Below are 13,500 nucleotides of genomic sequence, written 5' to 3'. Positions count from 1 at the left end.
TCATCTCACCTGCCCAAGGAGATGGGGCAGTTTTGTGCATGGGTGGCCAAGGAAATAGCATGTAGAACTGTGGAGGCCCAGGAGCAGGGGAATCCTGACATCTCATTTCCTGGCGAGGCTGCGGCTTGGCCATGGGACTTACAAGAGAAGGGAGGAGATGGCATGGTGTGAGAAGGGGGCAGTGAGTGCACCTCCTGGCTCTGAGAAGTGGAAGACGGATCCTGCTCCTGTCTCCAGGCCCCTGGAGCTATAGAAGGCAAGTAAAATTGGGGGCATAATCATCCTGTGCTCTAGATAAATATGCTCAATTAATTGGAAAAATTAAAGTAAAATTTGTAAATCCAATATAAATAGACCAAGCCAAAAATGAATTCAGTCTTTAAGGAGTTTGCAATTTAGACACAATTATAATAGAGTATGTAATGAGTTTTATGAGAGAGTTACAGGAACATGGAGCAGGGTGTCTAAATCAGATGGAAGGATCCAAGAAGTCTTCCTGGAGGAGGTGACACTTAAACTGAATTTAAAGGATGAGAATGAGCTAACTAGAAAAAAGGGGAGGGATGGGAGAGTATTTCAAGAATAGCACATGGAGAGAAGTGGAGGTAAGAAATCACACACTACATTTTAGAACTTACATCTGGTTTGGAGTGGCTGAGAGGGAGGGTGGATGTGGGAGTGAAAGGAGATGAGGCTAGCGAGGAACGTATATCCAGATAATGCAAGACCTGGCATGCTAAACCAAAAGGTTTTTAATTTCTTCTTAAATCAGTGGGGAGTGATTGATTTTGAACAGGGAAGCAACACGATTACATATGCAGTTTAGAAGCATCATACATCCAGCAGTGTGGAGGCCTCCAGGCTGAGGCAGGAAGGCCAGCTAGGAGGCTACTGCTGCCATCGAGGCAAGACGACACAGTGACAACACGGCACCTGAGTCGTGAGATGAGGGAGACGATCAGGAAGCAGACTCTATCCTTGGTGACTTTAAATGTGAGATGAGGAAGAATGGGGAGTCTAGGATGCTTTCTAGTTACATGACTTGGACAGATGCCCAGACAGGAAAAGCAGAAGGTGGAGCATGGTATTTTTTTCTTTCTTTTTTTTTTTTTTGCGGTACGCGGGCCTCTCACTGCTATGACCTCTCCCGTTGCGGAGCACAGGCTCCGGACACGCAGGCTCAGCGGCCACGGCCTACGGGCCCAGCCGCTCCGCGGCATGTGGGATCCTCCCGGACCGGGGCACGAACCCGCGTCCCCTGCATCGGCAGGCGGACTCCCAACCACTGCGCCACCAGGGAAGCCCTTCTTTTTAATTTATTTATTCATTTATTTATTTTTGGCTGCGTTGGGTCTTTGTTGCTGCGCGCGGGCTTTCTCTAGTTGCGGCGAGCGGGGGCTACTCTTCGTTGCGGTGCGCAGGCTTCTCATTGCGGTGGCTTCTCTTCTTGCAGAGCACAGGCTCTAGGCGCGTGGGCTCAGTAGTTGTGGCGTATGGGCTTACTTGCTCCATGGCATGTGGGATCTTCCCAGACCAGGGCTTGAAACCCTTGTCCCCTGCATTGGCAGGCGGATTCTTAGCCACTGTGCCACCAGGGAAGCCCGGTTTGGGGTACTTTTTGTCCAAAGAATATTATTTCGACTTTTGGAACTCTACAGAACAAGGTATTATAATGACATAATTTTTTCCTATATTTCTGAGAATTACGATAGTTTATTTGTACATATATCCACTAAGTTTCACATCAGTAGTATATACTTACAAAGTCGTAAAGTAGTACAAGGTCTGAAGCAGTCTTCACCAAAAAAATTCCTGAAGTCATTTTCACCATGCTTTAGAGGATGTTGTGGGAGAATCACAGTAAAACATTGCAGAGGCTCCTCTCCCTCAAATCCTAACAGGTAAAATGTTGTGTTTCTGTTAGAAAGATTGCCAGAATGTACTGTAACCTCACACTTAGAGAAGAACTCCTACCTTCCAGTCATAAACAAAACTGAAAGCACCAAGCCAAAGGCCCCTCTCAGAGCAGATTTTAGTCATCCTTTGACATCAACCAAAGGACATGCATAACACATCACAGGGCCCAGTCTCAGGTGAGGTTTGGAAGTTCCTTTCCTGGTTCTCTCTATTGGAGAGCAGAAAAAATAATCCCTCAGGGTTGGAACACACTGTCAAGCTTGACATCACTTCGGGCTGGAAATCTCCAGAGTTTTCTGCTCACGATTCAAAACCAGGGCAGGTATTAAGACTGAAAATCATGCTGACAAGTAAATTAGGGGGGAAAAAAAGAGCAAACTGTTCATAAAAAGACAAGCTTAGTGAGATTCTCCGTGTTCCTCTTGAAACAAAGCCCACATGTGATCCGGGATTGTATGACATCCTTCTTGATGGAGGTGCTGTGCTTGGGAGCACTGCCCAGAACCCCGCCCAGCAAGTCAGAAGCAGGCCTTTCAGTTCTAGAACGTTACTAACTAGCTGTTTGACTCTGAGTCCCTCTCTGGGCTTCAGTTTCCCATAAATAAAACGTCAAAAAATTGACTATGTGATTGCTAACAGCCCTTAACCCTTAGCTCTAAAAATCATGGATTCTTTTTTTTTTTATCATCTCAGGAAATATGTGTATTAAAGTGTCTCTAAATGACAATAGGGCACATGGTAAACTCATAATACGTGTTCCTTGAACTAATTAACTCATTTGGGCACCAAGAGCAAGAGGCTCTTCTGTGGCAATTATTTGATAAATTGTAACTGCGGACATTTTTCTCTTTCAGAGGAGGAAGAGAGAATGCTACATAACAGCAAGCAGCTGAACTAAGATATCTCTGGTACGCTGCTGCTGACTCCACCCTGTTAGATTTGCGTGGCCCAGGAGTCAAATTCCCCCGTTAACCTAAAAAAGCCTGTTCATCCTGCCAACAGGAGTCCCATGCCCAGAATGGAACGTCTTAACCATGCGTGGAATGCGTTTTACAAACAAAACTGAAGAAGCACAATCCCTAACAAAGTGCTGGGTACTTTCTGAACAAAGAAATAACCTGGGCAGAGGATTCTGTTTCAAAGATGAAATGGAATATTAGAAGACACAATTGCTTTTAAACAGCTAAATACAGAGTAGAAAATAAAAGCATTGAAAGGGCTGTAAATTGTGTGAAAGGACTAAACATTTACCTCTGTTATTTATTTTTATATTTGTTGGGCTCACTTTTGCCGTTATCTAACGTCTAACGTTGAACGAGTTACTTTTCTATTTCTGGGTCTCTTGTCTTGAAAAAGTAAAGTTAGGGGTTGGGGAAATTGGTCTAGATAAGTTCTAGAGTTATTCTAGCTTCTATGATTCTATGCAAAACTTTTCTGGTTACAGAGGTAATAGAATTCATAACAAAAATTTGATTTACCATGGATGAACCTCGAGGACATTATGCTAAGCAAAATAAGACAATCGCAAAAGGACAAATACCATATGATTCCTCTCATATGAAGTTATCTAAAGCAGCCAAAATCATAGAAACAGAAAGTAGAAAAGTGCTGGCAGAAGAGGAGAGGAGGAATCAGCGTTCAGTGGGTATGGAGTTTCAGTTTTGCGAGATGAAGAAGTTCTAGAGATCTGTTGCACAACAGTGTGAATATAATTAACACTACTGAAACGTACACTTAAAAATGGTTGGATTGGTAAAATCAATATTATGTTTTTACCTCAATAAAAATTTTTGTTTTAGTATAAGAAGAAAGAGGAAATGTTAAACCATCCAATATTCAATCACTCAGCGAAAACTTCTATTAACCACGTGATACTTATCTGCCAGATATGGTCACGGTCTAGTTTTCACCACTTAATGAGTGCCTACACTCTGGTACAGAACAAAATAGTGGACATGACAAACATAGACCCAGCTCTCATGGGTAAGGAAATCAGTAATTACACTAAAAAGCAATACGTTCTACCATAAGGGGGCATACAGAAGGCAGTGGAAGCACGGAGAAGGAGCTTTCCCAGGGAAATCTTTTTTTTTTTAATTAATTAATTTATTTTTGGCTGTGTTGGGTCTTCGCTGCTGTGCGTGGGCTTTCTCTAGTTGTGACGAACGGGGCCTACTCTTCCTTGTGGTACGTACGCTTCTCATTGCGGTGGCTTCTCTTGTTGCGGAGCACGGGCTCTAGGCGTGTGGGCTTCAGCAGTTGTGGCATATGAGCTCAGAGTTGTAGCTCGTGGGCTCTAGACACAGGCTCAGTAGTTGTGGCGCATGGGTTTAGTTGCTCTGCGTCATGTGGCATCTTCCTGGACCAGGGTTCGAACCCATGCCCCTGGAATTGGCAGGTGGATTCTTAACCACTGCGCCACCAGGGAAGCCCAGGAAATAATTTTTAAAGGCTGCATGGTAGCTCATTGTATGGATATTCCATGATTTATTTAACTACTCTTCTATTTTTGAAGGGAAAAGCTTCTAAGTTTTTGTTATTCTAAAACAAGTGGGAAGCAGCCACATAGCACAAGGAGATCAGCTCGGTGCTTTGTGACCACCTAGAGGGTGGGATGGGGAGGGTGGGAGGGAGATGCAAGAGGGAGGGGATATGGGGATATATGTATACGTAGAGATGATTCACTTTGTTATACAGCAGAAACTAATACAACATTGTAAAGCAATTATACTCCAATAAAGATGTTAAAAAATAAAATAAAATAAACAAGTGGGATGCATATTTTTGTATAAGAGCCTTATCCACATTTTAAAAATATTTTCATGAATGTTAAGATTATACTAATCTCTTGCAGCAGATGGCAGAAGAGATGTAAAAGAAAAAACATTGTCTTACCAGACACACAAGGCAATGTTTTTTGTTTTTTTTTAACTTTTTTGCCCCCCACCCCTGCACCTCACGGCATGTAGGATCTTAGTTCCCCAACCAGGGATCAAACCCATGCCCCCTGCAGTGGAAGCGCACAGTCTTAACCACTGGACCACCAGGGAAGTCCCTAGACATGCAAGGCAATGTTACCAAAGAGGTGTGCATGCATGAGTATCTGTGTGTGTGTGTGAATATAAACCATTTTGCTTTGTCCTAAAAGACCATTCTGGATTGCAGATCTTCCAAAGAAGGCATATCTAACACATACATGCCCTACATTGCATGGGACAGGGAGGGTTATGGGTTTGAGCTCCACAGTACATTGCTCTATCCAGGCAAAAGGTCAAGTGCTGCAGAAGACCAAAGCTAAAAATAAAGTGTGGTGTCGGGAATATTACGGAGTGAGTCAGACCAGATTAGCACTTCTGTATCCTCCCATGCACTGTGGTAACCTCCTCAGCTAGCGAAGGCAGACTGATTCTTCCATGAAAGTCATTGTTATAACAATACTAATAATTTTAGTAACAACGCAGAGTAGTTTCATGTTAACACCTTTGTTCCTAAAAGCCAACTTCTCGTGAACCATCTATGGACCAGACTGCCACTTGTCCACAATTCAAGGTCTCCAGGAAGACATAGCACCACAAAGGTGAGGAACCTAAGGAGCTGAGTCTCCTTGAAAGTTTATCAATAGTCTGGTAGGACTTAGTGGATTAGAAGAAAGGAAATAACAATATGGAGCGTGTGGATGGGCTCAGGGAGGATTTTGTGTGTGATTCCTTCCTTCACCATTGTGATCCTGCACATTTCTCAGAAGATCCAAATAATTAATGCCATTGGGACTATTTACAAGGTTGTATCTCAACAGGAAATCGTCAGAATATTCCTCCTGCAGATGTAAGTCAAACTTTTTCAGGACTGAAATCTTTCTTTCCAACCTCCGAGAGAATGAGAGAGAGAGAGAGAGAGAACCACACACTGCTACTTACAGAGTTGCCACATAAATCATAGGTCTGGGTTTTTAAATTTTTTCTTCCTGTTAAGAGTCATGGAGAGGATGGTGGGGAACAATTTGGGGACTGCATTTAGCATATTTTTTTAGAGTATCTACTGTGTACGTATAAGACACAATAGGGCTGTAAAGTCATAGTGACTATCTTCTTGGGGTTTATATTACAACTGGAGAATTAAAACTCCATGTTAATAGTCATTTATACAAGATAACAACTACATATAAGGTGCCACAACAGTCCAGAGAGGGAGAGCTCATTCCCTGCTAAAACATCCAGAAATAGGAAGGCAGCTGCGAAATTTTTTAGTGAAAGGTTATTTCTTTCTAATTAGAACCTGTATATTTCAGACTAACTTAATTTAAAATTTTATAAAATTATGTCATTCATAAAATGATGAAAGAATATATACAAACAAATGCTCAACGCTTAGATCAAGTATCTTTTCCAATTGATAACTTAATCTCTAGGTTCATTCTCAATCTTCATTTAACTCAACTGATTCATACCTTCGGCAGAACTAAAAACCAAAGCAAATTAGGTTGACTTCGCATTTTGTTTACTGTGTCCCCACCTTGCCTAGACTTCTTGAGATTTCTAAAAATCAGGGAAATGCTTTTCAGAGACTCACAGTAAAAGAAGAAGAAAGCAGAACTCCTTGATGAGATGCAAACTGGATAATCAAAACAGGGAATTATTTACATGAATGACAACTATGTACCTTATGAATCTTGAAATTAAAAAAACAACTTAAAAGAATTTAATAGAATTTTAAGAAATTAATAAAAACAACCTAGAAGAAAATAAGAATTCTAACCAGGCTAAGCCTGCAGAGCCTACTAGCTTCTTTGTCTTCAAGTTGATTTAAAAATGTAATTCAAATGGTAAGTATTTACTAAATGCCAATTATGTGTTGCCCAGTGGGGTCACAAAGATCAGTAAGACAAAGGCCCTAGCTTCAAGAACTACTGTCTAGTATGGAAAATAGACATGTCAATGCAGGTTAAATGACACAATACCATTTACAACCATTAAACTGATTTTAGAAACTACTGAGATTGATAGAACCAACTATTGCAAGTGTTAGGGACTGAATTGTGTCCTTCCAAAATTCATATGATGATGTTGATGTTCTAGCCCTCAGTACCTCAGAATGTGTCTATTTGGAGATAGTATCTTTAAAGAGGTAATTTAGGTAAAATGAGGTTGTTAGGTTGGGCCCTAATCCAATATGACTGGTGTCCTTAGAAGAAGAAATTAGGACACAGACTCTCACAGAGGGAAGACCAAATGACATCACAGGGAGAAGACAGCTATCTGCAAGCCAAGGAGAGAGGCCACAGAAGAAACCAACCTGAAGACACTTTGATCTTTGACTTCCAGCCTCCAGAATTAGGAGAAAATAAATATCTGTTGTTTAAGCTACACAGACTGTGGTATTTTATTATGTCAGCCCTAGCAAACTAACACAGCAAGGATATAGTCAAAGCAGAAAATTTTATACATTGCTGTTGACTAAATTGCACAACGATTTTGGACAATGATTCCATTTGAGGTGTCTACTCTGGAGAAAGTCTTAGAAAATGTGCTCAAGAAAATGTATAGAAAGCTGTTCAGTGTAGCATTACCTCTAATGTGAAGAAATTGAAACTAACCTTTCCTTATGAGAACATTGATACAAATCAGTAGAAATCAAAACACTGCAAATAGGGCTTCCCTGGTGGCGCAGTGGTTGAGGGTCCGCCTGCCGATGCGGGGGATGCGGGTTCGTGCCCTGGTGCGAGAGGATCCCGCATGCCGCGGAGCGGCTGGGCTCGTGAGCCATGGCCACTGGGCCTGCGCGTCCGGAGCCTGTGCTCCACAACGGGAGAGGCCACAGCAGTGAGAGGCCCGCGTACCGCAAAAAAAAAAAACCAAAAACACTGCAAATAACCTATAAGATAAACCATTATCTTTAAAATCTCTAATAAATAATACCCATGTGAATATGTCTTAAAGAAATAGGAAATGATTCGTTCACACCACAGAATACTACACAGTAGCCAAAATGACTGAACTAATGTATCTGCATGTATCCACTTATATAAATCTCAAAAACAATGTTCAGCGAAAAAAATTCAAAAATATTTGTACAGTATGATATGTATGTATAATTTTAAAATAAAGTTGTACATATTATTTATGGATATATACATACGTATAAAGTACAAATACATACATGGGCATGAGAAGCATATAAGACAAGACTAGTTAAGAGCATGGACTGCGGAGCTTCCTTACTTACCAGTTACATAATCTTTGATAACGAACAAAAAAATCTGTGTCTCAGTTTCCTCAACTGTAAAATGGGATTAATAATAGTGCCTTCATTACTGGATTGTTGGGAAGACTGCATGAAAAAATGTACATAAAATGCTTAGTTCAGTGTCTGGCTAATTGTAAATGTTCAATAAACATTAGTTTACTAGATAAAATATTAACTTAGAAAAAAAATGTGTTCAACTATACAGGTAATCAAATGTAAGCAAAGTAAAATAAAATTGAGTTGTTAGTTTTGGCAAAGCTTTATCAAAATGAAAATACCGTGATAGTCTCCAGATCTTGGTGTGCATGCCCTTGTATAATGCCCTCCCCTTGAACGTGGGCTGGAGTCAGTGACTTGCTGTAACAAACAGAATATGGCAACATCATGGAACATTACTTCCAAAATGAGGTTATAAGAAGACTGAGCCTTCGTTCTTGGGTACTTTCTCTGTCTTGCTTGCTTGCTCTGAGGGAGGCCAGCGGCTGTGTTGTGAGCTGCCCTGTGGAGTGCCCTACATCACAAGGAATGAATGTGTCTGGTTAACGGCCAGTGCCTAAACTTGGAAGTGGATCCTCCCCGGATTGAGGCTTCATTCAGCAGCTCTGGCTGACAGCTGAACTGTGTCTCATGAGAGCCTCTGAGCCAGAGACACCCAGCCCAGCTTCCTGACCAATTGAAACTCAGAGATAACAAATGCTTACTGTTTTCAGCTGACAAATTGGGGTGGGAGGGTTACTTGTTATACAGCAATAGATAACTAATACACCCAATGTAGGCCAGGGAAGCTAATGCTGGTGTGTGTATATAGTGTTAGTAAGAATGTGAATTGGAATTTCTAAAGAGCAATTTTGGCAATATTCCTAAAGATATTCACAATTTTTTGTCCTAAAGAAATAAATACACAAAAATGGATGCATATTCATTGAACTATTAAATATAATAGTGAATAACTGGTAATAACTTACATGCCCAACACTAGTTGGAGAATTGTGATGTGATATAATAAGAAACACATATTTTGTCTTTATCCCTGGTTCCTGGCCAGAGCTCCCACAGCCTTTGTAATTTCCTAAGAGATAAAAGTGCTAGGAGCATCTTTTGTTCTAATATATGGTCTTTGACCCCAGTTCCTGACCCAGGGTCCCTGATGAACCTAACCTTTGGAATGTCCTAAGTGATACGAATGTCTTCTGTTCTAATGAGGTAACTCTTGCTGGGCTCCTAGATGGGGGCTGGTCTCCAGAAAGACCAAGCCATGATTAGAAGCTTGGGCTGCTCAGCCCTGCCCCACCCCATCTTCGGTGGAGCGGGGGCTGGAGATTGAGTTAATAATCCATTATGCCCATGTGATGAAGCCTCCATAAAAATCCCTAAAGCACAGGGTTTGGAGAGCTTGTGGGTTGATGAACACATGGAGGTGCTGAGAGGGTGGCATACCCAGAGGGGCATGGAAGCTCCGAACCCCTCCCCCATACATTATCTTCTGCATTTCTTCCATCTGCCTATTCCTGAGTTGTAGCCTTTTATAATAAAGTAGTAATCTAGTAAGTAACCTGTTTTCCTGAGGTCTGTTAGCCATTCTACCAAATTCTTGAACCTGAGGAGGGGTCATGGGAACCTCCGATTCATGACCAGTTTGTCCGAAGCACAGGTGACAACCTGGACTTTGTACTTGGTGTCTGGAGTGGGGAAAGGCATTCTTGTGAGACTAAGCCTGTAACTCGAGAGCTCTGATGCTATCTCCAGGTAGCAGAATTGATTTAAATCATAGGACACCCAGTTGGTGACACCCACAGAGAACTGGAGAATTGGTTGGTGTGGAAAAACCCACACACATTTGGTGACAAGAAGTGGAATATTGGAGTGTAGAGTGTTGAGAGTAAAGTAGAAAAAAGTAGGGTTTTTTATGGACATTTGATAAAATCTTGAGCAGACTTTAAAATTCATGTGAAAATTCTAGTTAATGGTTTGTTGAAATGTTCACAATATAATAGTAACTATGTTCACAAGTAAAAGTAATTGGGGCTGACCCTAATTTTTGTTTTATTTGTTTACTTTTTAAAGGACTTGATAGAAATATACCAACATGGGGATTTCCCTGGTAGGGCAGTGGTTAAGAATCCGCCTGCCAATGCTGGGGACACGGGTTCGAGCCCTGGTCCGGGAAGAGCCCACATGCTGCAGAGTGACTGAGCCCGTGTGCCACAACTACTGAGCCCGCGTGCCACAACTACTGAAGCCCATGTGCCTAGAGCCCGTGCTCCGCAACAAGAGAAGCCACGGCAATGAGAAGCCTATGCACCGCAACGAAGAGTAGCCCCCGCTCGCCACAATGAGAGAAAGCCCGCGTGCAGCAACGAAGACCCAACGCAGCCAAAAATAAATAAATAAATAAATAAATTTATTTATTGTTTTTTAAAAAAAGAAAGAAATATACCAATATGATAATGGTGATAGTCACCAAGTAATGGAATTATTAGGTGATGTATATTTTCTTGGTCGTACTTTCCTGTAGGTTCTAATTTTTCCACAGTGAATATGTATTATTTTTAATCTGAACTATTCTTAAGTACAAAATAATTAAATGTGGACCTAGTATGATTCTTAAAACACATTTACCTTACCTATTTTTTCTGGGTTATATTTTTCAAGTTCTTCTCTCAAGTTTCTGAATCCTTCCAGCCACTTCTCAGCATCAAGTAAATCTTCTTATTCTTCCTCTATTCTTGATATTTTCCAACACGGTCTCTAGATATGACTGAAAAGGAAAAACACCAAAGTAAATCTTGATTTTAAATTATATAAAATCTAGGGGTGCCCCGGTGGTCCAGTGGTTAGGACTCTGCGCTTCCACTGTAGTGGGCGTGGGTTCAATCCCTGGCTGGGGAACTAAGATCCCACATGCCACGTGGCCAAAAATAAATAAATAAAATAAAATAAAATAATATAAAATCTCAAAAAGGTAACTGGATTTGACCCTTTGCATAAAGTATGATTTTACTTCAGGAAATAAAGATTTAAATAAGTTTACATAAAAATCCAAAATGTATTTATAAAAGTCTGGATTTCTTAACCCAGGCTCCATGAACATCTGGGGGTTCACAAGTGGGTTTCAGGTAGTTCATGAAACTTTACACAAAATATCAAGTGTTTTCGCCTCTTCCTTGGAAGAGAGTTCATAGTTTAAGTAGGTTCTCAGTCGGGGCTGTAATCAGAGTGACAGCTGTCCTGGTTCGACCAGCACTGTTGCTTTTAGCACAGAAAGTCCTGAGTTTAGGAACCTCTCAGTCCTAGGTAAACCAGGATGTTGGTTACTCTATCTGAAATCCAAGAAAGACCGATGAAAAATAACACAAAGATTTAATTAAACTCAATTGAATGTACAAGTAAAAATTAGAAGACTCCTTCTTAAATCAGAATACTGCCATTTCTTCTTATTTAACCTATGTCCTGAGAATTATTTTGTATATAAACCAAAGCTCCTGGTATCTTTCCTACTTAGTTTCTAGACTAACTGCAATTTGCAAATGACCCCCACCTTGTTACTGTGAACTTTTACCTTTTGTCCTGTGTATTTGGCGGCTCCTGCATTATTAGGTTAAGGTAGGACTGCCCTGGCACGATCACCCCCAGAGTCAGTCCCGAAGGGAAATGCATGTCATCACATAAGAATCCAGATCTGTGGCAGGATGGGGAACTCAGGTGATCTCCATTGGGTTAGGTGTCGGGGCACTCCCAAATGGTGTATATTAAGCTAATTTCTGCCCTCATTGGGGGTAGGCTAGAAATCAGTAGAAAGGACCCAGGAGAGGCCTTTCCATTTCTGCAGAATTCCATGTAAGGAAGGATGGGGTCCATGACCTCCGGAGATAAGCTCTCTCTGATTAGGAGTACTCAAATTATGGTATATCTTTTTATTTCTCTTTTGTAATCCATCGACCTTTGGTAAAATCTTTTTGAACCATCAGCTATGTGTCAGCTGTGCCTCAGAGATAGGGGAACTTTAGGCCACAGCTGGGGAGAGCAGTTCTTATGGAGGGCACAGTGGCAGCAGCAGGAATTAATGAGACTTAGATGCAAAAGTGCATCTCAGGAACAGAGTCTCTGACTCAATCAAGGAGATTCTCTTTCCACTCTTCAACTTGGACGTTCTCGTTTTGTTCTACTAAGAAAAGTGACTTTTGGACTTCCCTGGTGGCACAGTGGTTAAGAATCCACTTGCCAATGCAGGGAACACAGGTTTGAGCCCTGGTCCAGGAAGATCCCACATGCTGCGGAGCAACTAAGCCCGTGCGCCACAACTACTGAGCCTGCTCTCTAGAGCCCACGAGCCACAACTACTGAGCCCATGTTCCGCAACTACTGAAGCCCGTGCACCTAGAGCCCGTGCTCAAGAGAAGCCACCGCCATGAGAAGCCTGCGCACCACAATGAAGAGTAGCCACCACTCACCGCAACTAGAGAAAGCCCACGCACAGCAACGAAAACCCAACGCAGCCAAAAATAAATAAATTAAATAAATTAAAAAAAAAAGAAAGGTGACTTTTATTATATACTTTACAGTGTCAAAAAATCAACATAGGTAGTTTTCTTCCTCTGCTTAGTTTCTATACCTGAAACACTGGTGTTTTTGGATGATGCATTGTGATCTTCAATCCCCAATTTTTTTTGAGTTCCATCTCTTTTTTTTTTTTTTTTGCGGTACACGGGCCTCTCACTGTTGTGGCCTCTCCCGTTGTGGAGCACAGGTTCCGGGCGCACAGGCTCAGTGGCCATGGCTCACGGGCCCAGCCGCTCCACGGCATGTGGGATCTTCCCGGACCGGGGCACAAACCTGCGTCCCCTACATCGGCAGGCAGACTCTCCACCACTGCGCCACCAGGGAAGCCCCGAGTTCCATCTCTTTCGAGAACACCTATTCTGTTCTCATCATACCTGCCTTAGTAGAAATGATACATGTGATGTAACATATAAGCTTTATAAAACTGACAAGTACATGATCTTGAGATGGCAAATGTGAGCCATGTGGGCCACAGATTTCGCCTCCTGGGCCCAAACCAGCAACTCTATTAATCACAGTATTATTTCTGTTAAGCCCAGACTCAACCTCAGAAATTTTCACAAGTCCTACCAGACACTTACTTATTTCTGTGTTCATGAAATATATTTATTTCTGTGTATAAGTATATACATATATGCATACACACATATACATATACATAATGGATTCATCTATTCTTTCCATGTAAAAAATGAATAATTCTTTAAAAATTCTTTGGCAGGGATTTCCCTGGTAGCTCAGTGGTTAAGACTCCACGCTCCCAATGCAGGGGGCCCGGGT

At 41.6% G+C, this 13,500-nt stretch overlaps 1 protein-coding gene across 1 annotated transcript in view; it reads right to left on the bottom strand.

Annotated features, from left to right (window-relative positions):
• LOC125962843 (uncharacterized) overlaps window positions 1-13,500 on the bottom strand; it is an 86,563-nt gene that overhangs the window by 62,596 nt on the left and 10,467 nt on the right. Inside the window, exon 3 of the mRNA XM_049704293.1 lies at window positions 10,785-10,918. The gene's annotated coding sequence lies outside the window, so the exon portion shown is untranslated. The remainder of the gene's footprint in view (window positions 1-10,784; window positions 10,919-13,500) is intronic.

The sequence above is a fragment of the Orcinus orca genome, chromosome 21, assembly GCF_937001465.1.
Source record: "Orcinus orca chromosome 21, mOrcOrc1.1, whole genome shotgun sequence".
Taxonomy (NCBI): domain Eukaryota; kingdom Metazoa; phylum Chordata; class Mammalia; order Artiodactyla; family Delphinidae; genus Orcinus; species Orcinus orca.
The sequence above is the reverse complement of the archived record's forward strand: the minus strand, read 5'-3'. Positions and strand labels throughout refer to the sequence as shown.